We start from the raw sequence: 24,418 nt of genomic DNA on the forward strand, positions 1-24,418 counted from the left end.
AGAGGTGATTAAATCAAACTGTCAATTGCTTTTTTGCATCAAGTATTTTATATATATAATGATATAAGAAAACAAGATACAATATTACGTAATACAATAAAATGATATAATACAACTAAATATAATGATATAACACAATAAAACATTGCATAATATAATACAACATAATATAATAATATTTACAAAATAATGCCATATTTACATCATTTGCAATGTCATAATACAACAAAATATCAAGATATTTACAAAATCAATACATAGAGTCAAAACAGCCCTAATGAGCAAATTTATTTATTGGTCACCTGGTCTAAATACCCATTCTTATCCCCCTCCCCAACTCCAGGATTTCCCCTGTAGATGTCATCTATTAAGGGGGCACTCTACAGATAGTATGTACTTTTGAGACAGTGACAGGTATAAGTTGAATCTGTCTGCATTTACAACATGCACAATGGAGAGAATGTTGCCACGCTTCTATGTTAATTTCATGATCTGTGGCTGAAATTTCTGAGTATTGTGCAAGTGGAAACTATACATGATCCAGGCAGACAGCAAACCAAAATGGCTGCTCACATGTGCTTGAAATATCGACCTCAATTAGTCTAAAGTACACTATCTTTAACAGTTATTGAAACAAATTTTGCCAGAATAGACAATACCAGTTTCTGAAGGTGCAATGACGGAATTAAAAATTTTATCAGCTAGTTCTTTTTATAATTTAACCCTGAAATACAGGATTGAAAATGACCAAGCTGAGCTAGCAATTGTTTTGATAGGCACACATCTGCAGTAAGGCAAAGATGTAATATGCAGTTTACAAATGTAAAAAGGAAATATAATTTTTGCCCCAAAATGAACGCTATGTACAATAACATGATAAAATCCCATTACTAAGAATTTATCAAACTTCTCAAACTCCACTATACAACTGCAAAACAAGTACACAGCCACATATCTGGAAAAAATAAAAAATAAACACTGATGCGGTCCTTTTGGCCTGATAAACTCTCAAGTCCTTTTCCAGAAAATTTGAAGAACTAGATAAACCAAGTCATTGTCTTCCATGCCTAACGTTTGCACAAAAGTCAATACAATCTTATACTTAATGAATAGTGTAATTTCAGCTTAGGGGTTATCCATTTAGTACGTACGCAAAAATTGGACATATCACCCCTCCCTGTATGCATGCATACTTTTTTATCGCCCCCCCCCCCCGCGTGCGTACGCTTGATGCCCCTCAGTTATATAAAACGGCCTATATTTAATCCACGCAGAAACCATAAATGATTAATAATATTAACGTGTTTAATAAAACAGATTGTCCACAGATGTTGAATGTCTGGCATCAAAGAAATAAGCTGCATAACTTTAAACTGTTTAGTGTCTGCTAAGTTCAAATGCCGATTGAACCCAGTTGAACAGGTTATGTATTAGACAAATTATTATCGAAGTTTCATACACCATCACCCCGTGTCCTATGCGTATGTACATTATCAGTTAACCCCCATCCATATGCAAGCATATGCTTTGGGGTTAAAAAAAACTCCATGTGTACATACTAAATGGATGGCCCCTTACTACAGGCAGCGATGTGCTCCGTTAGTCTATTTTTTCATTGACATCAATGTATGGAAATGCGAATCCAGCTTCCCTATTAGCTGTCAGTGATTCACTAATGCCAAAACTAAATTAACATTGCCATTGAACAATATGTATTTACATAAAATTTAATAAATCCATAAGAAACTGCCTAATCCTGTCGTGTTTGGTGGTGTAGCTGTTTCACGCTCTTTTGCACATGTATATTCTTGGCAATGGAAACTCTTGCTTTTTTGCAGCCTTTTAAATGTTCTGATTATGTCATTTCATAGTTTACAAGAGAAGTTTCTTATTGAAATAATCATGAAACAAATTACTGACGTTTCCATTATCTTGTTTGTGACCCAGTTTATCAGAGTACAAGGTGGAATAATCTGCTTGTTAGAACGATTAGAGTGTCCTATGGGGCATAGCTCAGCACAAGCTACTATAAAAGCATCAAAATTAACTACGTCTAAAATAATTAATGATATGAATTCACTTAAAGCTCAGTTTTATGAAACATCTGATAATAAAATATCATTTATTTAATATATAAAATATAACATTAAGAAATACCAAAGTCAATATGTACAAAAGAGTGTAAAACCACAAGGGCTCGTATCATTGTTTAACTGTCAGTCATAAATTAGTATAAAATAATAAAAGTATTATTTTATACTACATGTATGACTGACATTTATATTGTAATCAGTGATACAAGCCCCTATGCGTACAACAAAATGTTTACTAATTCACCCTTTTTGGCGCCTTAAATGAACTCAACAGATGCTGCATGCTGACCTACAGTGTACATGTAGAATAACACTTTTAAACCCAAAAGACATAAATTTGCGCAAGTGCCATTTTCACTTAGCAAAGACTACACTGTTTAGGAAGAAAGTTATTTAATATTCTCCTACAAATATGTTTGCTCTTAGATATTTCTGTGACCACAAAAGTGTGGACATTGTTAAAAAAAAGAAACCAATATCAACATATAGTTATGTCCACATCGGAACTGATGTTATTTAATGTCCAGTATGAAACAGAAGATATCGACGTGCAGTTAGGGAAAATTCAAGGATTATGAAGGACTGGTTCTTTGCAGAGAAAGAGGTAAGTTACTTTTACTTATTTCTTTCTACAATTTTCGCATATGGAATGATCAAAGTGGATAGCCGGAATCTTTGACATTATAAGTACAAGCATAAATTTGGTCGTTTAAAATTAAGCCAAAGGTTTGCTTCAGATTTTATGTAAAAATTATAATTCAGCCACGTTTGCTAAAAATGATATCTACACCATATGATCGTCAAAAATTTATTGATGCATTCCACAATTCAATTGTGCAACCATGTTCCCCCTCCCCAATAATTCTGCGGGCGCCTCAGTGAGGAGCACTTGTGTTACCGATTGAAACAATTAGTAACCCAGCCACTCAGTTTTAAATCCTTTCTGAATTTGGACAAATATAAATGTTTTTTTTTGTTTTTCCTCATGTGAGCAAGATCTTGCGCATGTGATTTTCTTATTAGAAATTTATTTGCTCACGTGACTTCTACATAATTTGCATGTTAAATTGCACATGAGACTAACCTGAGTTGGATCTCATGCGAGAATCTCATGTGCAGAACGGTAGGCAGTTTTGTGTGGGCCTGTATTACTCTGTAACCAATACGCATTTATTATACACCAAGATAAATTAATTAAAAGTTCTTTTAACAATGCATAAGGTCTTTTTTAATTACCCAGTATAACCAGGGAGGAATACCTGTAACATTATTTTTATTTAAAAATCTAACCCAATGCAAAACATGAAACAGTAGATTGCCACGTAAATAATCAAATACTTTCTCCTTTCAAAGGCCAAGAGTTTCTTGCTGCTTAAAGCAATTACAAACATGTATCAACTATGAAAACCTTCCATAGTAAATGCACAATGGACTGATCACTGCAGATTAGCTTGCTGCCACCTTACTGTAAATATGCAAAAATGTCATATTATATAAAAATAAAGAATTGAAAGGACAGATTAAAAAAATAAAGCACTTTTTCACCCATGTCTAAGTCAATGATAACTATATGGCAAAGTCGTTTATCAATAGAAAACAATGCCAGTTGACTGCAAAATGTAGGTTTCTTTTCTGAAATGATCAGTCTGAAAATTAAAAGACTATAAATTAATAATAAGTAAAGAAATAGTAACAATGACAGAGAAGGACTACAACAACTACTTTTACTACTAAATAAGAACAGTTTAATTAATTGCTTTAAGAAATATTAACAAGACTAAAGAGAAACTGTTATTCAACAACAATTTTGACGCATAATATCTGTTAAAAAAAAAACAAGACTGGCAGTAGAGCCTCCACTCAGAGGAGGCCAGTTTGGTGGTTGTACCTCCACTTTCCCATTCACCCATATTAAAAGGCCAGTTTGATAGTAGCACCTCCACTTAGAGAACACCTGAGTTAAAAGGACAGTTTGAACTTTTATAAATGGTGGCTACATAAGACAGATTTGACTTTAGTTACATTTGTTTCATTGACTATTGAAATATTACATGTCAGTTAAACTCCAAAAATGCATGCATGCAGTCTTCAAAAATAGTCAAGTCAATGGAATTAATGAAAAGCACTTCATTAAAAAAGGTTATGTCCTTAAATGTCATATATAAAATGTGAATACCATATTTAGCAGTTAAAGATAATAGTATTCTTAGGAAAATCAAAAGCAAAAAAATTACTGATCATTATTATATATGACAGTGTCTGTACAAAGTGAAAAGTATAGAATCATTATATTAGAAAACCATAATGACTGATGTCTTTAGTATATATGATGTCAGAATCAAGCATATTAATGTGTCCTTTGGCTCAGTGGAAATATAAGTTCAGTCTCTGACTGGTTCACTAATTCTCATCTACTTGAGTACAGATGATCCTTCCATTCTTGGCAGATAGTCTGGAATGCAGTTTATATTGACTAGTCATGAAACAGAATGTATGCAGAAACTTTGAACTGGTCCTCAATCGACTTACAAACTTGCTGTTTCCAATAAAGACTTGTCTCCATGTACAAATTCAAACATCTAGCATTTGACACAATCTGCAAAAGATTTAATTATTAATATCTTTATTTGTTATTTGAAAAACTATGTTTCCCTAATTCAAATTTTGCACTGAGAAGAAATAATTCATCTCTAGTCCAGACATACATATATAATTTTACACAATAAAATTTATTATGCAATGTGAAAGTTTTTTTCAACATAAATTCCTTATTTATCCTAACTTGCGGGGATCTACTAAAAGTATACATGTGCAAAACACAACAGGTTTAATTGCACTATAGTTCTTTCATCTCTGTAAACTCTATAGAATGTTGATTAATAATTCCTTCGTGGGTTTCCAGTCAAGTGTAGCATTTGAATTATCAGACTAATCCTTATCTTCAGTCAAAACTTTAAATCCCATACTTGACCATGCACATTTCTTGTCATTATGTTTTTATAAATAGATTATAACTATCTCTGCAAATGACTGCCATGGTTGTCTTTAGATTTTTTAATAAATATATTACAACTAGTCTGTAAATGACCACCATGATTGTCTTTAGATTTTTTAATAAATATATTACAACTAGTCTGTAAATGACCGCCATGATTGTCTTTAGATTTTTTAATAAATATATTACAACTAGTCTGTAAATGACCGCCATGATTGTCTTTAGATTTTTTAATAAATATATTACAACTAGTCTGTAAATGACCGCCATGATTGTCTTTAGATTTTTTTAATAAATATATTACAACTAGTCTGTAAATGACCGCCATGATTGTCTTTAGATTTTTGATAAATTGATAGTTATTATTAAAAGTCTCTCCTTCTTCCTCATTAATTTAAGACAAAAGCTTAATTAATGAACTAAATTATACAAATGTTTATATTTTTGTAGGGTTTTCATGTCATTTGTAATGGACACAGTCTACTCTTAAGTCAAAGTCAATTATATAGAAATCACTACATGTATTAGGATTATTTATAAAGAAATCTGTGCAAAATGCAACCCTGGTTAACAAGGTCACCTGCCCAAGTGATGTTTTCATGCTTTGTGCATGACCTCTATGAACTGGTATCATAGTCTTCAAAACAAGGGAATTTCATTTTATTCTACAAAAGTGTGCACTACAATAAAATTTCATTTTATTCTACACAAGTGTGCAATGGAATTTCATTTTATTCTAATTCAGTGTACAGTACCTGGGAGTTTCATGTTAATTTACATAAGTGGTGTAATCTGCTATTTATATAGTAATGCTTTAAGCTGAAAGAGATGCTCATATAATGTGTAAATATAAAATAAATTCAGTACTAATTAAGACTACCTCCAAATATTTTATTATTACTGTAACTTAATGAAAAGGTGAGTAATATTACTATGAAAAATAAAGATAATAAACATAATTGTAATTAATCTAGGGGAGAAATGATTCATTGACACTTTTGCTGTAGAGATACACATATCGATACAAGGAATGGAGAATCGATACAAAACAATACTTACTGTATATAACTTGTTTTAGTCTTCAGCAGCCATGAATTAGTGTGCATTTGCCTAATTATTTTTTAAATATAGAATTTTGTTTGAAGTCCTAGCACTTATTTGTATTAGTAAAAACATAAGAATAGTTGCTCACCATCTGCAAATTAATTCTGTGACATAGTTTAATAATTTGAAAATACCATCCCCCATTCCATGCTAATTATCTTAACCAAGCAGCATTTCAAAATATAGGATACAATCCAAATGTGTTCCACGTGTATAATAAAGGACTTTACTCATCATTCAATAACCACTTAGATGCGAAATTTCTACGCTGAATTTCATCTTGTCTACTTTGGTCGATTTGAAAGCTACACTATCTTTGTGTCACACGGTGAAATATGTTACAATGAAATCTCTCTGGTGGTTATTGCTTGTTCCCATCCAGGTTATATACTAACTACCAATCAGGAAGTTCTGTAGTTATTCCCTGTATGATAAACTGGAAGTACTAACAAAGCAACAAATTCTGCAAAAAAGTCATTGATATATAGTTAAGGTGTGCAATTGCACAAAGTTTTTTTTATGAATTCGCACACTTAGAGAACAGTGATGCACAAGAACTCCCGCAAATTAGCAGAATGCAATTTTCATTTTCTATCAATCAATTTAGCCCTGGGAATCATATGCTACAAAACCATATATCCATATCAGGATTAAGATAAACTGAATAAATAAGGATTTAAAAAAATGAAATTAAGAACTATTTATTTGAATACATCTTCCTGTACATGCAGACTATGGCATTGAAGGAGTAAAAATCCTAATACAGCATTATGGAACAGATAAGTAATCTGGCAAGGTAATCAGTAAACTACTGATTCAAGACGATAAGTTTATGTTAGTGAAAAATCCTAATTTGGAGCAGATGTATCCAAATGATAAGATATGTCAGCTCTGGAAAATTGTAAATAACAGCCACAAAGATCAGTTCCCCAACATCTTCAAGCTGACAAAGCTAGCTATGCATATGCACTTCACAAGGAAGCACAGAAAAAAAGGATCAGAGTATGCTCAGAAATAATTAACAGATTAATACTTGTACAACTACAGGTGACATCTTTTAAAGATTCTGATTTCATTAGAGCTTTGAAAACGTGAAGCAGGAAGAAAGATAGATTGTGTAGTGTTAGGTAAATACTGAACTAGGACCATTTCCTCCTCCTTCTTCTTTTCTACTTTTCCCTTCTTTCGGTGACAGAGGGTGAAGTCCCCCTCAAGATAAAATCATCATCTCTCTTGAAATTCGACATGGGGAAATAATCTGGAAATTTTTCTTTTATACAGAGATATTTAGCCAGTGAATGAAGGTGCTAATGGAATAAATACAATCAGCATATAATCAACAAGGGACAGATTTTAAACAGCTAAAGTTTATCACCTTGAGTAAACATTAAAATAAAATATAGAATAGGACAGGGTGTTGTCAATAGTTTTCCTTCTTCACTAATAAAAATACATGTGGCTGCAGCAGTCTTTTGCATCTGCAGAAAGTAAAATGTGATAGGTTTTGATGGTATTCACCCTTATTCCCATGCCCATATTTGTTATAGATAAGATTTTCTTTGCATGAGGATATTGTTATATTTGTTCTGATTTGAAGATAACATAATAATGTCTTCCAAGTTTAAGTGAATCATGAAATTGGTAATAAGATGTTTTCAAAGTATTCATGCCACGCAAAACTATGAACCTGGTGGTTAAAGTATTTAAATGGAGTGACCATTAAATGGCCTAAAACTCTGAAGAAAATTGACTGACAACCAACAAGTAGTCTGTTTGAAAGTTTGTTTTGTTTTCTTGTCATCACTGAGAACTGCATATAAATAAGACAACTATATCTCTATTTATAATCTGTATAATGGAAATACAACCAGTATGTCAACACACATAACGGGGCAGCACCTACCTTCCATGGTAGACATACACACGACTGAAAATTAATTCAAACACAAAGGTCAAGGCTAATTCTCAGATTTTAATAATGTGCAAGAATTTCTACATCATTACTAAAAGCAAACATGAAAACTCTGATAGAATCATCAACCAAATAACTGCTTATCTACATGCCAAAAGATAAAAGTACCATGTATGGCACATCAAATGCATGCATGCCCTATGTTTAATAGTCCCTTATACAGGTAACTGATTTGTTTGTGTGCAGAAGCCACTTTTCCTATTTCGATCACAGGGACCTTAACCTTTGACCTTCGTATCTCAAAACTGATAGGATTCTTGTTGAAACCCATGTGCAAGCCATCTGCAAAGTTTGGTAATTTTTACCAAACTGATCAAGGATGCAAATTAATGTGCAGAAATATTTCTTCTTTCACTCATAATGACCATGACCTTTAATCAATAGACCCCAACATCAGTAAGTATATTTTGTACCACAAGTTGAGCTTTTCACAAATTTTGGCCCCAGTCTGTGATGTAGAACTAATGTATCGAGTAGAAGCCAATTTTTTAATTTAGTCTCAATTACTATGGACTTTGACTATTTGACTCCCACATCAGCATTTATTGTACGGAAATCATTGTTCTTCCATCAGTCTCAGTAACATGGATCTTTTCGTTTTCTTACCCCAAAATCTATTTCCTCCTTTCTGCAAGTGTGAGCCATCTAAGGAGTTTGGTAACTGTAGATGGTGGACAAACTTGAGTTACCGTACACAAACCATATTGATAACCAAGAGACAGACATATACACATAATAATCTTTACCTTAAGATGGGGAAATAAAAGGCAGATCCTGAAGTTGTAATGACTTGCTTACAGGAATGCAAGTGTGGGATTTCTCCTAATATATAGACAATATAATGAATTTACTAACCCATTGTTTTATGTTTAGCTTGCTCCTTCAGCCTTGTCCCATTGTTTTATGTCTAGCTTGTTCCTTCGGCCTTGTCCCATTGTTTTATTCTAGCTTGCTCCTTTAGCCTTGATCTGAGCCAATTAACAGTGACAGCGGGGACGTTGGCAGTGATGTAGATTTCAGGGTGTCTATTTGAGGTATTCTGAAGAATGACCAATGCAAATGTTTTATGACAGTGATCTTGGCTCCAAGATTTAATCCCAGGTATGGGGAAAATTCATCCTGGAATTATGAAACAAAAGCAAAAAAGAAACTTTAACCACAACCTTAATGCAAAATTGTTCCATAAATCAACAGCTTCAGAATGAAAAATGCCAAGCATGGCAATACCCTAAGATAGGATTAGTGAAATATTTTAACCGAATAAAATGCCAGTCTTTTTTGCTGTCTTCCAAAACAAAACATACACTTTAATATATTCCATCAGTATTCCTCTCATGGGGGTGGGGTTGTATTAGCTCTACCCCACCCCCCCACCAAATCCAAAACTATTGATGCTTGGCAAATATACATGGATAAAGTTCTCAAATGAATCAGACTTGTTAACAAGTAAGTCAGGAAAGCTTTTATAAACTTCACCCAGGCCTGGAGGAACCATATCAGAATCTTGTCAACAATGCCAACAGAATGTGGCTGCAGGCTTCCACTACTTGGGCTTGATAAAACTGTTTTGTTTCAGAATAAACTAATTTTAACTTTGACAAGCATTCCTGTTACTAAAGCAATTCGTCTTCTTCTGACATCAGGTCACCATTCAAAACTAATATATCTTTATCACGGCACGAAGTGCAGGAATAAAATTATGCAATATGAATACCACTTTCTTGTGACTTCAACCAAGACTACAGGACATAAGAGCGAGGTGAAAGGGTGAAATTTAAGCTATAGTAATAAGACATTATTAAATAAATAAATTTTGCCACCCATAAAACTACATTTTATTAGCACTGCTACTACTGTATTACATATTTTACCAGTTAGGAGAGAGCTGATGTCCTCAACAATGCATTGTTTCTATGGTTGGAGTGCAGACTACTGCAAGCTGGAAGAGAGCTTCTTTACCATAAACTGTGATGTCTCAATATGGCCCAATATACGTCTTTACTCTGGTGAGTCAAAAAACAAATTTAAATACGAAGGATGAAGTAGTAGTGTTATTGCATAAGGAATCAGCTCTTCTAACATTATCTACTAAAGTGTGATTCAAAAAGGCCCAGCTTTGAGGATAAGCTAAGACAGAAAGATCTTTCCATTGGTAGAAAATATGCAGAATTATTCTGAAAGGCGGACAGTAATGGCCTTAGCAAATGTGGGGTCCAATTTGGATCATTCTGGTGAGGACCCCTGGATTTATGTGCAAGTCCCCCTGTGAGCACTGCATTTGGAAATAAACATTTAAACAAGTTTTATATAATATTTAACTTAAAATTTCTTCCATCGCTTTAAAATTACTTTCTCTCTGTAAATATTTTTTTAAAATTATTGCTAATGTGTAAGGCCCCTGTGAGTGTGGTGTCCAGTTGGGCAAAATTGGTTCATTCAGCCTAAGGCTGGCCTTGAATCCAATACCTAAGCTTTCCGCTCTGGTACTAAAGAGACTTGCACTGGAACGTATTGGTTAGTCTCATAACAAACATGTCCTCTATTGTTGAACCACATGGCTGTAAAAGTACCTGACTGTTGTAGGGACCATTCTGACAAGCCCACTGGCTTTTGTCTGGACATGCCATTTGACAATATATTCTAGTTTACTTGAATACTAAGGATTCTGAGACTGATCACATTCAATACTACCAATTAGGGAATGGAGTCGCAGATTCGGCTAATGTGGGTATGTGAGAAAGCTTGCCAGTAGCTTCTCACGGGTCGGTGGTTCTTTCTGTGGTTTTGTCAGGTTCTTCCTCCACCATTAATACCAACAACAACAACCAATTAGGGAATGATTCAGTCTTCAACAAAACCTTGACAAGTATGTTACTAATAAAATGCCAGCTATAGATATCTGTAGAGGTGTAACGTTTTGTTGTGTACACCACTTTGTGAACAGTTTCCACTGGCCTTAGTATGCTTTCAGAGCGGATGGACAGTTTTTTAGTGATTCTCTCCCTTGTTTCAAGAACTATTTATTTCTGAGGGTCTTTTTAATATGATCCAGGTGTGCAGGTTCAGTAGCTATGGATAGGGACAAAACTATATCCATCTTGGTTATTTAATCAGTTGAGGTGAAGTCTCTTTCTCCTGGGTAGTTTCTGTTGTGAGATTATGAGTTCAAGGACCCATGACTTCTCCCAAATTAGTGCAATAATGGGGTGACGCTCTGTTTCTCTTGGCTTCTGTATCATCTTTGGAATCATAGGTGTCGGAGGGAGGGTAAGCTTATGTTTCCATGCTGTTCCACACTATGAATAGCGCGTTGACTGACCAGGCTTTGAGATCCGGACTGGTGAAACAAAGGATGGGTGCTTAACTTGTTGCAAACAGGTCCACCAGCAGTTGGACACATCGTGTACATATCCGAGTGAAAATGTGTGATGGGGAATAAGTCAACTGTTCCCGGACAAAGAATCTGCTAGTATGTTTAGACATCCAGGAATATGACAAAACTGGACATGGATTTCTCGTTGATGACACTACTTGAAAAAGTCTCACACCAGTATACAAAGGTCTAGGGACTTGTGTCCATACAGACTGTGATCTCTCGCATTTGGACTTGCTATTCCTATATACATGCAATACATTTCTATCAGAATAAAACCAACTGCTCGATCTAAACTGAAAATTGTAAGGAAATGTTTTATTTTATTTTTTAAATTAAGAAAATGTACTTTCTGTATAAAAAACATACATCTGTATTCAGGTCCAAGATACGGGACAAATATGGAAAAAACTGGACACTTGGCATCTATGATCGATGAATAAATTGTTGAGATGGCACTCTTTGTTGATGAGCAAACCCAGATTTGTATGTAGTTTAATAAGGTTTATAATCTCAAGTTCCAATATATAACTCACCTGATGTTTTTTGTAGAATGTTGTCCAAATAACTTCACATTGCCACCTTAGAGATTATCTGTGATATGAAGCATACGAAGGGTCCATCAGATGACTGAAGACCCAGGGAGTGATGCTGTGTCCAAATGGAAGCATTCTGAATAGATAGACAATGTAATTGTAGGTGAAGTGAAGGAACTTTCTGGAAGTCTTGTTAATAAAGAGGATGAGGACAAAGAGGAGACTTTCTTCCAACTTCAGCAGGGTGGCAACTTTCCTCTAGAATGGCAACTTTCCTCTAGAGTGGCAACTTTCTGCCAAGTCCCATGCATCATCTGAACCAAAGTAGCAAGCTGGATAACCATCCATGTACCAAAGAAAAAATGACTGACTGAAAATATGTTTAACAATGAAGTGTGTGTGTGTGTGTGTGATTTGGAGTCTTAATGCAGCTTTAACAATTTTTCAGTCAAATCGCTATGATGTCTGCAGTGTGGCAGTTTATAGTGATGTCTAGCACTGGGGCATCATGCCGCAGACATGCAGCATGATGTCCCACCCAGTCACATTATCCTGACACCAGGCCGACCAGACCTAACACTAACCTCATAATGCTGAATGCCAAGCGAGGTAGCTGTTACTACCATTTTTGTAAATCTTTAATATGACTTGGTGGGGGATCGAACCCACGACCTCCCACATCCAAGCCGGATGTTCTAACCACTAGGCCACCAGAGCAGTAAACAAAGAAGTAAGATTTATAAACAGTTTCACCACTCCCTTGTTTAAACATGCTCAGATAACTTGTGAACCCACTTATGATGTGAAGGAAACAGTGGATTCCAATGTTGTTCTATGAAATGCAAAAGTTAAGAAACAATAAAAAAGAACTATTTACTAAAGTAATAGCAATGAAAATGTTGACAAATATCTACCGGTAGCAACACTGAAAAATAAATACCACTTTAAAAAGTTATGTAAAGTCAAGCTTATGTTTCAAGTAAATCTTTTAATCTGCTTTCATTGTATTCACGACAAATGTGATATTCCTTCCTCTGTTCTAATATGAGAAGTGTCAATTATAATATGAAAGTGATGCTATTTAATAATTCCACTGAAACCTAATTCAGCGCCAAAGGTGTTTGGAATTTTGGTTTGTAGAAATATTTGTCACATTGGTACAATCTGTTAAAACAGACCTTTGTTTCATCATGTCAATTATGCGTTTTGTATCTAATCAAGTAAGGGAGACTAATGAAGTTCAAAGGCAAGTTAAGTCTACAGATATATGAACTAGTTGTGACATCAACTCGTTTCCGTTGACCAATGTACACTGTTTGAATATTATTATTAACCTTAATCAAATAAAAGTAATTTGGGTAATATGTTGTACAATTAAATGGTCCTACACAGCTGATCCATTAAAGTCATATTAGTTTTTGTTCTAAATTTGTTCATACACAGACGTTTGTTTAGCAAGTGATAGGTTATATTATTTTGAAGAAATAAAGTCTAAATGTTAACGATCCACATGTGAGAATTGCACACAAATATTGTACAACAAACAGCAAGATTTTTACAAAAGATATAGCAATCACTTAATTTTTTGTTGGCTTACAATTTTATGTAAACTTATTAGGGATCTAACTTAAAAGATGACTGTTATCTATAAAAGCCCAGGTAACTTTTGGGACAAATATCATTAACACTATTTTAATGCTACTTTAAAAGTTGCCTTTTACCTCAAACAATGGGTAAAATTTGTATAATGGCCATATCTCTCTCAGGAAGGCTTTTTTCCAACAGTGGGACTGCTTCCTTGGCCTTTCTGTAACAAAATTATCATTTTTATGTAAAAGGACCTCCTTCCATCACTCGGACTATGTAATGGTGTGACAACCTTGTCTGTGTTAGTGGGACTGTATTTTGTCAATAATGTCTCAGATAGCCACTGTTTATGATGACTATATTCAAAGGATTAGTTTGAATATTTGTAGATTCTACAATGGTTTACTTTTCTACTCATGTAAGACGAGTAAGATCACTTTGAAAGTGACACCGTTTTGTAGGATACTATCATCTCTGACAGCAGGGCAACTTATAAGAATATCATATCTCTGATTGCATGGTCACTTAGTAGTATGCATCATCACTTTGACTCTAGGGATAATTTGAAGACAGCTGTAACCACTCCCATAGCATAATGAGTTTGTTAACATTTTAAAGTATCTCCAATATTATAGTGTATCTCCAACAGCAGGGTTACTTTGGTGGAAGATAACCAGCCTCTCCCTAACTGAAAGGTAACTTTGTATGAAAACACATGTCATCTTTCTGACAGCAGTATCACGTTGTATCAAAGTAACTATCATGTCTATAAGCATGGTCACTTTGTAGGAAAACAATACTGACTCTGACATCATGGTGACTTTGTAGTAAGGTAACTATAATCTGACTTAATGGTCACTTTGTAGGAAGACAACTATGCTATTATCTTTCTGACAGCTTGGTCGCTATGTAGTTAAACCACCTCTCTCTGGCAGCATGGTCACTATGTAGGTAAACAACCTCTGACATCATGGTCACTTTGTAGGTAAGCCACCTCTCTCTGAAGCATGGTCATTTTGTAGGAATGTAACTATCATCTCTCTGACAGCATGGTAATTTTGTAGAAAGACAAATACCATCTCTCTGGCAGCATGGTCATTTTATAGGAAGACAACTACCATCTCTCTGGCAGCATGGTCATTTTATAGGAAGACAACTACCATCTCTCTGACAGCATGGTCATTTTGAAGGAATGTAACTATCATCTCTCTGACAGCACGGTCATTTTGAAGGAATGTAACTATCATCTCTCTGACAACATGGTCATTTTGTAGGAAGACAACTACCATCTCTCTTACAGCATGGTCACTATGTAGGTAAAACACATCTCTGACAGCATGGTCACTTTGTAGGTAAACCATCTCTTTCTCTGACAGCATGGTCATTTTGTAGGAATGTAACTATCATCTCTCTGACAGCATGGTCATTTTGTAGGAAGACAACTACCATCTCTCTAACATAACTATTACTTTGTAAGAAGCAACTATCATCCTTCTGACAGCATGGTCACATCGGAGGAAGACACAAACCATCTTTCTAAAACAATGGTCACTTTGCAGGACAACAACTAACATCTCTCGAACAACATGGTTGCTTTGAGGGTTGAGAACATCCATCTAACAGCCTACTAACATCTCTCTGACAACATGGTCACAATGTAGAAAAATACATATCTCCTCTCTAACAGTATGATTCTTTTGAAGGAAGGTAACAACCATCTCTCTAACAGCATGATCCCTTTGAAGGAAGGTAACAACCATCTCTTTAACAGCATGATCCCTTTGTAGGAATCTAACCATCATCTCTCCAACAGAATGATCCCTTTGAAGGAAAGTAACCATCATCTCTCTATCAGCATGATCCTTTTGAAGGAAAGTAACCATCATCTCTCTACCAGCATGTTCTTTTTGAAGGAAGGTAACCATCACCTCTCTAAAGCATGATACATTTGAAGGAAGGTAACCATCATGTCTCTAACAGCATGATCCTTTTGAAGTAATATAACCATCATCTCTCTGACAGCATGATCCTTTTGAAGGAATGTAACTATCATCTCTCTGACAGCATGATCACATTGTAGGAATACAAGCATTATCTCTCAGACTGAAGGGTAACTTTGTATGAAGACACCTGTCTCTTTGACAACATGGTCACTTTGAAGACAAGAATCATGTCCCTGACATCATGGTGACTTTGCTGGAAGACACTGATCATCTCTCTGACATCAGTCATGTTGCTTGAAGACATCAATCATCTCGGACATCCTGCTGACATTGTAGGAAGGTAACTATCATCAGACAGAATGGTCACATTCTGGGAAGACAACAATCATGTCTCTGGCAGCATGGTCACTTTGTAGGAAGATAACCACCATTCCTTTGACAGCATGGTCACTGGTAGGAAGGTAATTATCATTCATTTGAAAGCACAGTAACTTTTTAGGAGGACATCGATCATTCCCTTGCAAGCATGATCACACTGTAGAAAGATAGCTATCATCTGACGTAATGGTCACTTTGTAGAAAGACAGCAACAAAGCAGGGTCAACATTTAAAAAGACAACTATCATCTATTTGACAGCATGGTCTCTTTTTAGGAAAGGAACTAGCATTTCTCTATCTGTGTAGTTTCTTCGGTGGATAAAAACTATGACCTCTCCACAGCATAGTCTCAGACACGAATTTCTCTGTGTTGGATGCCTTTTGTCCTTCCAACTTGAGAACTTCCCTTCCAGATTATGTTTGTTCCCCAAGCTTATATGTCTCTAAAGTGAGACTTCTATGTAGGATGGCTTTTATCCCTTTAACTTAAATATCTCAGACAGTGGGAATTCCATTTATTAGAATTTGTATCTTTCCAATACAGAGTCTCTAAGAGTGAGGCTTCTGTGTTGATGACTTTTTGTCTTCAAACGTAAATGTCTGTAATGGCAAGGCTTCTGTTTTGGATGACCTCTTTAACTTTAATGTCTCAGAATGAGGTGTTTATTTGTAGGTTGGTTTCAATCTCTTGCAAAAGAGGCTACGTCATAGGAGCACATATTTATTCAAGCATATATTTCTTTATTTCAGAGAGTCAATGTAAAAACAATAGTCACTTGGTTACCTTGCATATCTTGGGAAAGCACTAATAGGGTAAGGACTGCTTCCTACATTTCTCCAATTCTTCCCTGTATCCCTGTTTCCCAAGTGCATTTTCAATGTCACAAAGCACGAGTTCAATTTGTTTCCAGTAGTCCTCAAACTCCTGTTGGCTACATTTCCCATCCACAGAATGGCCACTGATATGATTCCTATAAACTCGAATCCGTTCCACATTAGCTTCTAGTGTTGTGTCCCTAACTGGTTGATCAGTTGTGGGCTTTCCCCATCCTGTGGTTGGAGGATGAATGGAGCTGACATTTCTGATCAAAATATACAACAATGAAATGTCAAAATCGTCTACTTTCCCAACATCATGAGGACCTGGGAAAACTACCTTACACTGTTCCTTCTTCAGTCGTCTGCTAGTTAGTTTGGTTTCATTTGCTTTAATTGCCTGGTAAATGTCTGTAAACCCTCCTGGGACATGTTTGAGCAGAATTTCCCGTAGGGCTTCACCACAAATGTTACGCAGGGCAATCTCAAGGCGAAAATGGTTGATGTGGTCCTGCATGATAGGTTTTCTTTTGATCTGTAATATAAGAATGGTAACATTCAAATTAATATTATCACACACACACATATACATTATATCTCAGTTGATGAATATTATAAGGCAAATTTTTACATAATTTTTATATATCATATTGTGCGGGCACACATAGCAGCCACCCAATCATCTCCAGAGATAAAATATGCACATCCTTGACTCTAAAAATAATATCAACAGAAATTGTCCAAAATGATACATTTTTAGAAATAAATATCATTTTTGAAATTTATGAGCTAAAAATGATTTTGTATTTCTTGGCACAATTATCACATGACAATTTGACTGTCAAATCTGAATAATGACTTAAGATTGATTTTGTGAAATCTGTGAAATCTGAATCACAACGTAACATAAACTTTGTTTGCAAATTCTGTTGAATCTAAATTATGACTTAACATCTGATTTCTTTGTGAAACCTTTACAATCACTGTAGGCCATTCATTTTTCCTTACCTAGTTAAATAAGATTTTATGTGTTCTTAACATCAACATTTGTATTTTTAATACAAAAATTAATAAATTATGGACTCAAAAGATAAAGGAATTAAATAATAACACGAGTATCAGAATACCTGATTATAGATTAAATTAAAAGTTTTTTGCGATGTTTGTTCTTGGTGTTTTTGGGGATTTAATGCCATTTCTCAGCACAAGACAGGCTATATATGGCAGGCCAGGAAACCCAGTAAGAACCACGTACCTATCGGAGCTAATGACATGCTTTCTGACATACATTGGCAGAGCCTAAGACTCAACTTATGTGAATAGAGTTGAGACAGCAGTGATTGACAAAGCAGACCTGCCATCCCTGACAAGTCCATCTCAGTAAGGCAGTTGATTTTTTCCATGAGTTTAACCAGTTTTCAGTCAGGTGTAAACAAATATTATAAACTGCTATTGGAAAGCTGGAAAACATAATTAAAACTTCGGTATTTGAAACATGCAGTGAAGATAAACATTATGTTCAACTGAAAAGTTTGTAAAGCACATGCAGACTTTATTTACCACTAGTACAGTTGTATAATCTCTAGTTCCAAACCCGACGCAGCTCAATGGCTTGTTGCTATAACTCAACCTGACGTAGTTCTTGGAAATTCTTTTTCCATTTCACATGAAAACGGCAATCATATCTATTGCCAAGAGTCATACTCAAACTGGCATGTGATGTAAAATATACATAATTGTATCGCTTCCAGCTGTTATTCACAAGAATCTGAATATTCCTTTTCATTCTTCTGTGTTATTATTAGCTTTTCAAGAAGCTTATTTTTCCTTTCATCTTAAACATGTATCTCTTGCTGTACTCCACTTTTAAAATATTCTATAATCAACAGTTTGATCATACAGACACTTCGCATGAACAAATCGGTGCAGTTTAAAGCATCTGAGATGCTACTGTAAAGTAAGTCTGGTTCCCTGACTCACATCACTAATTCTAATTTGAAACCCGGATCCAAATAAAACATGGATGAACAACTTTTCCTGATTTTTCAGTAATTTTTGTATGATGGCAAAATCATAAGGGTTGGCAGGTCTGATAAAGGACAGCAGTAGAGCACCTAGATGACTCGTTCATCCAGGGCCCCATTCGGCAGTTTGTGCAATAAGGTTAAAATAAAAGTATGCATTTTACAAGCATATTTAATTTAATTTTATCAAATCGAATGATAAGTAATGTCTCCAATGAGGTAAAACACTCAGAAGAAATATTCATAAATCTTATTACAGAACCTGTCTCAGACCATGATGATACATTAATTTATTTATCACACTGGAACTAAATTCTTGCAAACCTTTGGTCTTCTGAGTCAAAGACAACAACCTCAGCAAATCAGATATCTAAGATATAGTTCATCCAATAACTTGGTAACACAAGACAGATAGATTGATAGCACTTGATTGATAACAAGACTCACTCTTTGACTTGGTAACACAAGACAGATTGATAGCACTTGATTGATAACAAAGCTCACTCTTTGACTTGGTAACACAAGACAGAAAGATAGCACTAGATTGATAACAATGCTCAACCAATGACTTGATTGCCCAAGACCGTTAAACAAGAATAATTAAAATATGATCCAAAATAGCAGTTAGACTGTTAACAACCCCAACCAATGACTCGCTTACAAAATACTGTTAAACAAGTATAATTTAAGTATGATCAAAAAAAATAGTAAGACCGATAACAAGATCATCCAATCAGATGCTAAGTCACCTCATTAACATATAGGATCCTCACTCATTATCAAATTCATCAAAGATCTTGATAATATAAGTATACTATCCTAGTCTTAACAAAATTACATATTTGGTAAGTAGTAAGAATCAGATTATGAGCCCAAGTTATAAACACAAAATGTTCTCACACATTATAAAACTTGTCCAAGAAAAGTTGACATAATAATTTCAACAGGCCTTAAAATTAAAAAGTTATGTTTATCTGCTCATTATTTATGAATGGTGTCAGATGAAGGTCAAATGGTAATTAATGCTGCTTCAATATTACGTAATGTAATTCAATATTACGTAATGTAATTCAATATTACGTAATGTAAGATGAATGCAATTCAAAAATACATAGTGCAGGACTTATAAATCTGATGCAATTACAGTTAAAAAGTCAGGTCACATGCCCTTAACAGATTACATGTCTAATACACATGAATCTCAGTCATTATAAAATCTGCCCTAGGTACTGTTTAAACACGATTATTGTTTTAGAAACATATTCAAAATGAGATCCTTGATTTAGAAATGTAACTCAATATTTATACATACTTATTTTCATACTCTGTTCAGAGAAAGATCACTGTTTTAGGAGCACAAATAAATATATTTTTGTTTTGTTATAACTTGTCATCCTATGACAAGTATCTTCTTACCTGATCCTTGCACCAGAATTTCAGCACATCACTCGATGACACCATGTGACCCATGTCATGAAAATAACAGGGTAATTCTTTCCACTTCTGTAGTTCTGACTCAGGGAACATAGAATCCAAATTGTCTCCCTTAGATTGTGGACACTGAATGTACCATTCATACTTCAGGGCTGAACCAAGACATCCAATTATTTTGGACAGATTGGTATCAATGAACAGCCTTACTTCGATACACACATCTTGGTCAGGAGTTTCATCTTCGTTACTCAATTTCGTAACTCTTATGAAAATAACATATTCCCTGATATGAAGAATCAGTCTATGAGTATGGTCAATTTCAAAAATGCAGCAGCCACAGAAGATCAGCTTTTCCACGTTCCTTTGGGCAATGGGCCAGCGGGTTATACAGGCAGCAAGAAGCCTATGGAAAATTGGTAACGGTAAGAATTTTCCTGTAAACATGCAGCACAGGATTGATGAGCTCTTGATCTGGGGATTTGACTCAGGGGAGATAACGTCTTCTGGTGTTGTCTGGCGAAGCATGCACGGGGCAAGGAAATACTTTTCCTCCTAAAAATATATAAATAAATGTTTCCAATTTTAGTAAGTATATTCAGCAAAGATGAAAATATTTAATTTGCCAGAACATTGGTTCATATGAAAGTGTAATAGGGAATGGACTAATTTTCCTACAAAACACCATGCAACAAAATCTGAATTATATATCTACATAAGATTTTGTTTCACAGATACTCTGAAACTTTCTTACTACTGTGATAGATGATCCAATTATGGCCAGTATGAATATATTCATGATCTTTTTTAATGATATCTACCCAAAACACAGTTCACACATTTTTCTTTGGATTTTTCTGTTTATGGATTAGATTTTCTGTACAGCTGTAACCATAGTAAATGACATCAGTCTGGTTATTTCTATACCATTGCATTCTGTGGCATTCTCAATTGGCAGAAACCATGCAGTATATCATGCCCCCTACCTTTGTCCTTAAAGCCCCAGTTCCGCTGTTTACCATAAATTTCACCTTTCTTCCAATCCAACTAAAGATGGGAAGGAAGGAAATGATTTGCTAGAAAGTCCATCTGACATAAACTGTTCTTTGAAATGTTAGGTTTAAGCGCTGTTCAGATATTCAGTTTAGAATTAAAAGGTGCTGCCCCTAAATCCAGGCAACGTAGTCGCTAGTAATTCTGTTATTATTTAGGACAGCTCCAAAAGTAGTGATATGATACATTTGACAAATTCCATTACTGAGAGATCAAATAATAACAACACTTGGATGTGGCACACACATTGATTTTAGAAGAGATTAGATGAGGCATGCCTGATTTTTAAAATGGATCTGAGAAAAAAATGCATGCAATAGATAAAAGTAAGACTAGAGTGAATATTAGTGATCAGATGGGGTGCTGGATTATTTAGAAGGGTTTAACTTAGGCTGATGACAATCCAACATAGCGTGGTGTTGGTTACTTATGTTTACTATCAACTGAAATTGGTTGAACAATGGATATAGCCAATCAACATTGGATTAATTTCGTACATAAGTGAAAAATGGCATAGTGTCTCAGTTGGAGGAAGAAATTACATGGCTCATGATGTGAAGAAACCTCGATTTTATCTGATTTTAACGGATCCCAACAATGTTTATGACCATCCTCTTTCAAGATTCAGTCTTATTCAGATGATTTGGCATATATGACTTTTGCACATAACGGCAGCATTGGGACTTTAACAGATGATCTTTTCACCTTGCCGACATTCCTAAAGAAAGCAGTTATCTTTTGATTCAACACGACACATTGCTGTTGTGCATTAGAATTTCCCAAATTAATGATCCTTGGATCAATTTACCATACTACTCCAGGAAATATTTCCATCAAAATACATTTATAATAAATGCAATGCACCAACAGATCTCCATCATAAAGGTGCTTGTATTCAAACAATATTCTCCATTAATATTTGATTAATTGAGATCAAGGAGAAAAGGCAAAGAAACACAATGATCTGATCAATCTAATTTAACTACTGAAAATTAAAAATCTGTGCTTTGAATAGGAGAAACCATGGGTAGCACAGATAACTTTCACAAACTTTTCTTACTAGGTTTTATCATTTGTGTGACTCTTTATCATTTTTGCAAAAAAGACTAAAATCATATGGCCTGGCAGAATCTCTGTTCATGCTGGGTTGGGAACATAATTGACTTAATGACAGCTGACTGCAAGTAACCTATACTGAATTCTTGAAGAGCATATATTCCACTGCATAATTTGTTTTATTTCAGTGACATTTTGGACTTTGAATCCAGGAGTAGCAGGTGTGATCTCCCACTTCTAGTCCTTAGTATTTGATTTGTGCTATAGGTTTGTTGGACTTCCATTGCAGAGTGGTATCCAACTCAGATATAAAATGTTGCCAGTTACTTGCAGAAGTTCATTGGTTCTACCAAGGTGGTATTTGGTGCCTGAAAAAGTACTTTGGGTTTCCTCTGACAATAAAACTGGCTTCATATAAAGTGTTAAAATTGGTGTGAAACCTATAATGATCAACCAGCAACCTGAGGTCTCATCTCTAATTGACCTAGGGTGTTGGAGAGACATAAAACCCAAATCAACAGGAGCCCCACCTGCCCGATTAGTCTAAGATATTCGCCTTTACAGATCACTCAGATCTCACCTATGTCAGTGTCATATTGACCAACGTGGGTTGATGGTCTTTCAGGACTCTTCCTCCTTCAAATATACTGTCTGCCATGTCGAGCCTATCATGTGCTGAAAAATGGCAATATACCCCAAAAAACCATGCCAAACTAAATCAGCCACAGTGGTAGTTATTCATCATTTTTGCCAACTGTGTATGAGTTAATCAATTTTGATCTTGGTGATCATCTATAAGCCTACAAATGTTATCAATTACATTTTTCTTACATTTATCTAATGAAAAGTCATCATCAGTGTGTTATTGATTTATGTGTTAGTAACTTCTCTCAACTGTTGGGTTTAGCATATGAGATGGAGAAACCATGAGTACACCTGCATCACATGATTCCAAAACTTTTACAGTTGTGGCTCACACAATGTTTAGTTTTCTATAACAGTGTCTATTGATCTGACTAAACTATCTATTATTCAAGATACATTTAATGATATCTGGAGATGTCCATAGACTGATAAATATTTTAAAAGACAGAATCTGAAAATGCATCAATGTTTCTTGACAAAGCATCTGGATCAAGTGTACTACAATCAATAACCAATCAATAAACAAGAAATATTTTTTTAAAGTCTGTCATACAGAAGCATAATTACAATTTGCCACTAGATTTTCTGATTTTTAATTTTAGAAGATTTTATTTTCAACTGTACTGTTCAAGAACAGACCTAGATATACAATCACAAGAACTGACTCGATTCATCTTTTAACAGATAAGAGCAATCATTTCAGTTCAATTTTAAGAGATGATGATGATGATGATGATGATAAGACAATAACAATGATTATGTAGCCCAGGAGAAATTAACTGCTATTGCAAAAAAAATTATACAATTTTAAAAGAACATACCAACGATTCATCGTCATTTTGGTAATGAAATACCTGATCTGTAAGCAGTTTTAAGGTAGTGTGTCATATGTATATTGTGTCCAGAAGTATTATGCTATTCAGTTATTGGGTCAATGTATCATATGTACATGTATGTTTGACACAGTGTGATTTCAATTCTGCATACATGTCAGGGGTGGGTAATACAGTTGGTCATTATGTCATATTTATATTTGGTACAAAAGTGTTACACAGAGGGTCAATGTGTTATATGTTTATTTGGTACAGAAGTGTTATCCAGTGGATCTCTCCCAGAAATTTCTCCTTCATACCATACAACAAGTTTATGTTAATGCATGCTTAGTGAGAGAGTCTCTGAATATCAAAAAAACATTGTGCACAGCTCAAAACAGCATGTGCACTGTCTACTGTAGGATAAATGACAACAATGTTCCATGTGATGTAATGGATATCCTGTGTTACATAATTCTATAAATACATTGCTGCCTCCCCACAAAAAAGGTTGGGGGAGAATAAAACTTATTCAATCTCAGTCATGATGTGGTCATCCACAATGACCACTATACTAGTCCATGACAGACCCAAACTTGG

General features: G+C 34.9%; 1 protein-coding gene and 1 pseudogene across 3 annotated transcripts in view; one reads left to right on the forward strand and one right to left on the reverse strand.

The window, feature by feature from the left end:
* Nucleotides 1–24,418, forward strand: part of LOC149788803 (enoyl-CoA hydratase domain-containing protein 3, mitochondrial-like) — a 433,692-nt gene that overhangs the window by 38,795 nt on the left and 370,479 nt on the right. The gene's annotated exons all lie outside the window — the stretch shown is intronic.
* The window catches only part of LOC149788805 (uncharacterized), a 105,991-nt pseudogene continuing 95,162 nt past the window's right edge, over nt 13,590–24,418 (reverse strand). The window contains exons 15-16 of the transcript XR_016424252.1: nt 20,238–20,807; nt 13,590–17,332 (exon numbers count right to left, since the gene is read on the reverse strand). The product of XR_016424252.1 is annotated as an uncharacterized LOC149788805 (transcript). The remainder of the gene's footprint in view (nt 17,333–20,237; nt 20,808–24,418) is intronic.

The sequence above is a fragment of the Sinohyriopsis cumingii genome, chromosome 11 (genome assembly GCF_028554795.1).
Source record: "Sinohyriopsis cumingii isolate HCF-2022 chromosome 11, ASM2855479v2, whole genome shotgun sequence".
NCBI lineage: Eukaryota > Metazoa > Mollusca > Bivalvia > Unionida > Unionidae > Sinohyriopsis > Sinohyriopsis cumingii.